The 8,182-nt window shown below is 48.5% G+C and overlaps 1 long non-coding RNA gene across 2 annotated transcripts; it reads left to right on the forward strand.

Moving 5' to 3' along the window:
• Positions 1–235: 235 nt before the first annotated feature.
• On the forward strand, positions 236–6,515 carry LOC112406967 (uncharacterized). Of its 2 annotated transcripts, none has more exons than XR_003004646.1 (3): positions 236–437; positions 4,491–4,575; positions 5,157–6,515. It is a non-coding gene; the product is annotated as an uncharacterized LOC112406967 (long non-coding RNA). The 2 variants fall into 2 exon arrangements; XR_003004645.1 differs by having other exon boundaries at positions 5,331–6,515.
• Positions 6,516–8,182: the final 1,667 nt, after the last annotated feature.

Raw genomic sequence — 8,182 nt, forward strand, 5'->3', positions numbered from 1 at the left:
GATACTAACATAGTATGTATAGGGACGCCGTAAAGATTCAAAAAGACATGGAGGTAAAGCACTTTAACTCCCAATGAGTGTGGCTATTCCTTCCGTAATGAGTGACTGTGCCCCTCCTCTGAACTGAGTGGATTGGGCGTGGGGGAAGTCACGTGAGCCTCAGTTTCTTCATCCTTAAAGGCAGGTAATAGCACCTCCTCCAGTAGTGGGGTGAGAAATAAATGCCCCAGAGCACATCAAAGTGAGGCTTGTGAATACTTCAGGGCTTCTTTCTCATCTCCCCTCTTTTGTTTAATCCTTCTGGACGTGCATCTCCTCACTTGTTAAAGGGGAGTAAAAGCACCTGCTCAGCCAGGTGGTCATGTGATTGGATGAGGTACTTTACCGAGAGCAACAAGCACAGCACCGAGCACCTGGGGGCGGCAGTGGGGAGCATGGTAAGTCCACCCTCCTTCCTCCCACTCCCCTACAAGTGGGTCCAACAAACTGCTGGACAGAAACAAACAAAACTTAGCTAACTGGTTTACGGAGAACGTGAATTTCAGGAAGACCAGGCTCAGTGATTCCAGGAGGACGCCTGGCTTAGGGGAGGAGTTGGGGTGGGGGGCGGTGCGGTGGCTGGAGCGGGTCACACTCTGGCCCAAGAAATTTGATTCTCTGGAGAGCTTCACGTGTAAACCTCTGGGTCAAACTGGGGCAGACCTGCTGGGTTTGGAGAGCTGTCGGGGTGGTGCCAGGGGTCATTTGTCTTTAGCCTCAGGAGATAGTGAACTCCAGGCCTCCTGAGCAATAGGACCAGGGACAGGGAGGGACGTCCCACCATCCTTCTGCTTTCTCTCACCCAGCTTCTAAGGAAATTCCATTGCATTGTATTTACAAGGCATCCCCAACTGTCAGCTTCCTTGAACACAATGTATTTAATAAAAAGCCATTAAGCCTTGTAAAGCTGTCAGAAATCTAAATGACACTTGTAATAAAATCTTGTCAGTGACCTGTTCCGGTTAATCAGGTCCAGCGACATCATCACCCACGGATCTGTCTGTTACTCAGGGCTCTAGGTATATTTAGACAGCTTTATGATCCATGCAGATTTGAGTTATTAAAATTGAACAGTTTTGCAAGGAATTTGGGATTTAATAAAGCAGCAGAGAAACTACAAAAGGAGCAATAACCTTCCCAAAGGCCAATCCTCCGTGCGCTGGGGGCGTGTTCTCGGGCTAGTCAGCAGGCACATCTGATGCCAGGCGCTCACGGGGGCAATTTTATGTATCTATAACGTGTGTATCTGGCATCTGCAAGGCTAGAAAATCTATTACATGATACCCAATGACTTCAAGGTGGTGAATTGTGCTTAAATGTAAAGATTTATGGATTTATTCAATTACAAGAAGACATTACCACCGATTGCATATTAGCTCTATTAAACCTTTTTTTTCGAGAAAATACAACCGCTAGATTGTAAATATCTTTGGCCCTGCTTACCACCTGGGTAGTTTCTGGGGCTCTCGTGCCTTTAAGGCATAACTTTACTTATCTTGAACCACAAAAGTCAGGCTTCATGTAACAATCAGGATGAGACAGACAGACAGACGCAGACAAGGGTTATCCATTTGCTCAATAATCTATACATTTAGACGAATGGGGCAGATATCAAAAAAACGTATTGGGTGCAAGGTAAATAAATCACACCTGGTCTCCTGGCATAAACTGGCACAGCGCTCCTGATATTTCAGTCAAATTATTCCATTTGTTTCTAAAGATATTTTAATCCCACATGACCTCAAACTTCCCGTGAACCAGGGCCTGGACCCAAGGCCGCCCACGGCCTTTGCAATAAATCCGTTGTCTCCCTTCTCGGCCCTCAACCCAGGCCCATAGATCACCTCTCCCTGCATCTTGCTTCAATTACTCAATTAACTGCAGTAAAGTTCTTGTAGGTTTTGCAGATGTTGCTTTATTATCAAGGCCTCAGACGAACAGGAGAGTTCAGGAGCCGAGGTTATAGGAAGGTTGATGGGGGAAGGGCTGGGATGGGGCATAGGGGATATTCCCAGCGATTGCTGGGGGCCAAAGCCCCAGAGAGGAATATTGTCATCGTCCCCCCCCACCCCCGATTCCGTGTGCTGTTAAATGCCCTTTACTGCTTGGGGAATTTGTGATGTTATCTCACTGAGAAACTGCTTAAGAGAAGCAGGTATTCCACCTTCTGATGAGATAATGCTGTGATTAACAGATGTTTAATTGGGCCATTTATCAAGAACAGGACCTGCCCCCAAGTCAGTGAGCTAAGTAAATTATTACCCACCCTGCAGGTGTTGGACTGGCAGATCTATTACTCTTCTCGAAATGGTCTTCAGAAGATTTTATATGAAAAGATGATTTATTTCCAAAAGGAATTCTATTGTGCTGTTATTTATCCAGAATGTAGCCTGGTTCTGCCCGGCCCCTCTTCCTTTACGCACAAAAGAGGATTGTTGAAAATTAGAATCACGGAGAGGGTCAAAGCCAGAAGGACACTTAGAAATCAACTAGTACAACCCAGCCATTTGACAGATGAGAGCACTGAGGCTTGAGCAGACAACGTCAGACTGTACAGCCAGTTAGCAAATTGGCAAAGGTGTTTCCCACCTTTTTTTTTTTTTTAAAGTGTGGTTTCTCTAGCTGATGTTAATAGAATTCCGAAAAAGCAAGAATTTAACTCTGAACAAGACATTTTTATACTTTAAAATGGGGTTTCTCAACCTTGGCTTTATTGACATTTTGAGGGGATCATTTTATAGCGGGGGCTGTCCTGGGCATTGGAGGATGTTTAGCAGCATCCTGGCCTCTACCCACTAGATGCCAGTAGTATACTCCCTCCCGGATAGAACAACCAAGAATGTCTCCAGATATTGCAAATGTCCCCTGGGAGGCAAAATTGTCCCCGGTTGAGCACCATGGCTTTAAATATTGTCAGCATTATTATCATCGTCGTCATGAAATTAATAATGTGAATACTAGCAGCTAAGATTTATTGAGTGCTAGACATGGCTGAATGCTTCATATACATTCTCTCATTTCATCTTCACACTAGTACCTGATTCTGTGGGTATTAGTGTTACTCCACTTTACAGGTGAGAAAAGTCTAGGCTCAGGGAGGTTAAGGTTTGCCTAAGTTCACGCAACTGGTAAGTACCAGAGGTAGGGCAAGCCCTGGAACTCCCGTCCACACCACTAAAGAAAGGATGAGGCTGCCGAATTTGGATTTGTTATTAAGTGATAAAACTGTACAAATTCGTTTCCTATTGTCCCTCGTAGCGAACGTCTCTTTAAGAATGTGTTGGGATAATAAGTCATCTTGTCTCCACACTACAAGGAAAGTAAAATGCACCATGTCGCTTGTCAATGGATGCGCTGGTTTCTCTATAGATTACAGAGTAGCGTTGTTCTGGCATCCAGAGGAAGCACTATGGTCATCCACGTCGTGGACGAAGGCACCCATGGCTGTAACCACACAACAGAATTAAAAACATCTGAACAACTATATTTCACGGAGCACATATCTCTTCTGCTGTGTCCAAAATTTCCAAAGAGGCTCAGCCTGCTCTTTTCCAATAGGCTGAGGCAGATGGTTTCCCCAGACCTGGGAGCTGTCCGATACCTGGGAAATTCCCAGGTGAGAAATGGCGAAGGCCACGGCTCTAAAGGTAGAGCTGGTTTCATGCCAGGAAATAAATTATATGCAAAACAGTGACGTGAGACAAGACACCACCAGGTGGGGGATTTGTTATACCGGTAGCCACAAGTGTGTCCGGGCAGCTCTGAGGATGGGATCTGGGGGTAAAGTAAAAGGATGTCTTTGCATGAGTGTAAATAAAGCCCACTTCCCCATCCCACGTGTAGCAACTCTTCCAGATTTTATAGGCTTATGCTTGGATTAATCTGATTTTTACTTCTATTTCCCTTTCACCCTGATTTCTTCATCTCTTTATTTTATCCTGTTATGAACTGTATGTGTATGTATGTGTGTGTGTATATATGTGTGTGTGTGTGTGTATAGATCTGTATGTATAATATAGAGAGAGTCTTTGTGGTAAGTCATGCCAAATCCTTCTTAAAGAGGAAAGTATAAATAAGAAAACTGTGACAGTGTAACAGCTCCAATGAATAGGTTTCACTATGGAGTTTTAGGGGCCTGATGATCTCTCTGATCACTATGGAATTCCCTCTTTACCAGCCTTCCAAAGGCCACCGGGCGCTGTTGGCACCCTGCTGTCAGAGCAGGCACAAGCCACTGGCAACACCTCAAGCCAGATGCGCGCTCCTGGAATGGCGGGGCTGCTGAACCGTTTATTTACTTACTTCCACCTGTTTTGTGTTTTTCATTCCAACAAGACTCCTTGTCTGTCAAGAGAGGCTGTGCATAAAAATGCGGCCAACTCTAAAGCACTTTTCAAAACTCAGGCTCTCTTGTCTGTTCTCATCCTAATCATTTACTGTAATTTTTCTAGCCAAGCTAAGAAGATGTGCAGGGGAAGTGAACTCTCATATGAGTCACACTGAGCTCCAGACTCAAGACAGCGACGGGAAACACTGGTATGAATCCTAGCTCCGACAGAGGCAGGGGCTGGGGGGAGAGAGACACCCCATTTAAGGCCATGTTTTCTGCCCAGGGCATACATTTTCTTCATGACACGGGGAAAGATGCTGGTGCGTGCACAGGGGTAATACGTGCAGGGCACCCGTAACTTCGCCCATAGCCATCCCAAGGACTTCATAAGGGGTGTATTTAACCCCCATGGAAGATCAAGGGAGATGAAATTAGATAAAGCCAAGAGAGATTAAGAGCTTGTTCAGCAAGGGACCAAGTTTGGATTTAAACCCTGACCTAACCCCAAACCCAGCATTTCTCCCTTTATGTTTCACCGCTAGAGGAAGCCATCCCAGAGCCTTCTGTGTGCCAGGCCTTGTCCCTGGTACTGTGGATGGGAAGAAAAAGACGTCCCCACGGGGTTTTCTGGGAGGCCCTTGGCCTCTACCGCTGGCATCTGGGGTCTCTAGTGGGGACCACCCCCACCGCGTTCCCTCCTTGTAGCAAGGCCCCAACGGAAGGCAGGGCTTGGCCCCATCCTTTTCTTTTATCAGTGTTGTTACACTCGTTTTTCTCTGCCAGACAGGCATCTCCCTGGTTCCCTGGTCCGGCCGCCTCGCAGCCGCTGGAACAGGCTGGTGGCGGGGCAGGCTTCCTACGTCCCCATGGATGGGCTACAGATGGATCTGGCCTCAGCTGTGATGGGTGAGGAGGGACTTGCTAAGTTATCCCTGACAGCTGCCGCCTCTTCCGTCTCCAGGTCCAGCCTGAAGTCACCAGCTCATAACACACCTCCCCACCAACCCGCAGAGAGAGGAGAGGAAGGCAATCATTTCAGGTCCTGAGATGTGAAAACTGCCTGTGCCGGCCTCCCACCCCCTGCAGCTACCCTTTTCTCCAGCTTCCCTGAGGGCTCAGCGGCTTTTTATCTCGAGGGCAGGCTGCTCTGGTGGCTCCTGTATCTGGAGGTGGGAGGGGGTCATGGAGACTGTTCCCAAAGGAAGCTAATGTCAATCCCGCTCCCCTTTGGGAAGAGGGAGGGCATTCTATTTTAAGGGAACATTTGCTGGCTTTGGCTGCTGTAAAAAATCCCTCTTGAACACAGCCCCGAGCTTCTTGTGAGTGAAAGGGGTGGTGGGAACTGAGGCTCTCGTGGTAGGGGCAGAGGGCAGGCAGAGGTGGGTGGCGACGCTCCCATCCGAGCAGACAGAAATCAAAGCCATTCCTTCCCGGACGTTTGGAGGTCACATATCCTGGGCTTCAGGGTAGAATTGATAACTTGGCCCCAAGCAGCGTTGGTAATCATGCGTATTCACTCGTTTACCAAATCTTTATTGAGCACCTACTGTGTCCCAAGCACTGGGAGGACTGTAGTGCTCAAATGGCCAGGTGCTGCCTTCGTGGATTGTGTAGATTAGTGAGTGTCAGAGTGAGTGTTAATCAGATACTCCCACAAATAGGTATTTCAAGGAGAACTGGGTTAAGGGCCATGAAGGAAAAGAACTGAGGAGGGGGCCTTGTTTGGATTGGGCAGCCAGAGATGCCTTCTTGGAGGAGGGAGCTGAATTCTGAAGGACTTGAGCTGGGAGTAAGTCGTTACAGGAGAGGAAGAGGAACATGTGTGAAGGAACAGGAACAGGAGAGAGCTTGCTTCATTTGAGGGTCTGAAAGGAGGACGGCAGCAAGGGCCGGGCTCCCCAGGGTGAAGCAGACAGAACTTTCCAGAACTTGCTGAGATGGCAAAGGCTAGCTGTACGCACAGCTGCGAGGTGGCTGCTCTCTGGTGCTTCCCTCTGTGGCAGTGCCCTCCACCCAGACGCCTGGGCTCAGCCCCACCCCTCTCTGCCAAGCCTTCTCTCCAGAAATAATCTCAGGCCATTGGCTTAAATTAAAAGAAAGAAAAAATGAAGAAAAGAAAGAAAGAGAGAGAGAGGGAAAGAAAGAAAGGAAAACAGAAAGAGTTGTTGAAGGAAGGAAGGAAAGAAGGAAGGAAGAAAGAAAGAAAGAGAAAGAAAGTAAGAGAAAGAAAGAAAGAAAAAGAAAGAAAGAAAGAAAAAGAAAGAAAGAAAGAAAGAGGAAAAAGCAAAGGTTCCTAGACTACGTACCTGTGAAGGACAGAGATGAGCATGATGTGATCTCTGCCCCAAGATGCTCAGAGCCTCATTAATCTGCCCCCATGGAGCCATCTGCAAGACCCCAGAGGTAAGGGCCCAACAGAGGGAATTATGGGAATTCAGAGACGACCACGTGGCCACCAGGCGAAGTGGATGGGGAGTTTCTTATTGGAGGTAGATTTTTGCAGATTTACCTGGTGCCAGGTTCAGGGAACCACCTGGAAGGGAAGTCCTGTGTCCCCTCTCCAGGAAGCTCTGTCTTTCAAGCCTGATGTCTGATAGGGAAACAAAAGGAATTTTAGGAGCAGGGAAGAGAGTCTTGGAAAGATTGGAGCCCCTTTATGTGGAAGAGCCCACGCTCCTTGTGAAAACAGAAGGCTCTTCCTTCTGGTAGATTTTTCCTCCTAGCTGTGAGACGTGTCCTGTGCTTTGAGGAAAGCTGTCAGGACAGGACTCAGCGTCTGATGGACAAAACCAGAAAAGACCCCCACGTCTTGCCCCTAAAGACCTTCTGGAGGAGGGTGGGACTCAGATCCCACCAAACTGCTTCTTTATAATGTCTTAAAAACTCAGTTCGACTCTCTTTCCCTGGTCTTTAGGGCAGACGATGTGCAGGTCACTCTGCCTGTGCCTCAGTTATCTTATTACGAGCCCATCCATCCCCACCTCAGGGCCTGTGACCAAATATGTGAACATGATGGTGATATGGCCCTCGAGGGTGTAGTGAGTCCCCGGGTGCAGGCCCCACACTCTAGTCCCCCACCATCCTGCAGGTGGATTCCCTTAGTGTCCTGCCTTTCCAGGAGGGGGCGCTGACCTGAGAAGGTTCATCCCTTGGCTAAGGTCACACAGTCACCCTAATGACTTTGAGACTCTGACGGCAGAGCCTGTCCTCCCCGAGGCTCTGTGCTAGCCTAGGTTGTCTCTCCCAGTATTTTTCTGGTGCCCCGAGCAGCAGCTAAAGCACGGTGCAGCCAGCCGGGTGGAGCCCTCCGAGCAGGTTCCTTGATGAGCTGCCTCAGTCCCATTTTACAGATGGGAAGGATGTCGCCAAGGGCAGGAGTGCAGAGGGAAGTGGGTAAGTGAATTGCTGCAGCCCCGGGGGAGCTGGCGGAGGCCAGGATAGTCGGCGGCGGGCGCAGGCCAGTTTCCAGTCTGCTGCCTGAGCCGCACTCTTCGGGCCCAGCTGATAATTGCTCGTTATGCGCTTGATCTGGGCACAGCCGGGCCTGGTAGCAGAATTGCATCACATCAAAGCGAGCTCTTCAAAGGAGCAGAAAGCTGGCCTCTGGGGTAATTAGCGGAGGACCTATTCTCTCCTGCTTAGGACAGTTGGAGGGGTTTCGGGCAAGGTCCAAACAGCACGAAGCGAGGCTCAGAATTGTCAACTCTGCTGAACTTGGACGAGCAAGGTGATGCCTCCAATCGCTCAGTGTGTGTGTGTGTGTGTGTGTGTGTGTGTGTGTGTGTGTGTTTCTTTTATAAGCTGCTACTGCTA

This window comes from Neophocaena asiaeorientalis, unplaced genomic scaffold, assembly GCF_003031525.2.
Source record: "Neophocaena asiaeorientalis asiaeorientalis breed wild unplaced genomic scaffold, Neophocaena_asiaeorientalis_V1.1 scaffold85, whole genome shotgun sequence".
In the NCBI taxonomy this organism is placed as follows: domain Eukaryota; kingdom Metazoa; phylum Chordata; class Mammalia; order Artiodactyla; family Phocoenidae; genus Neophocaena; species Neophocaena asiaeorientalis.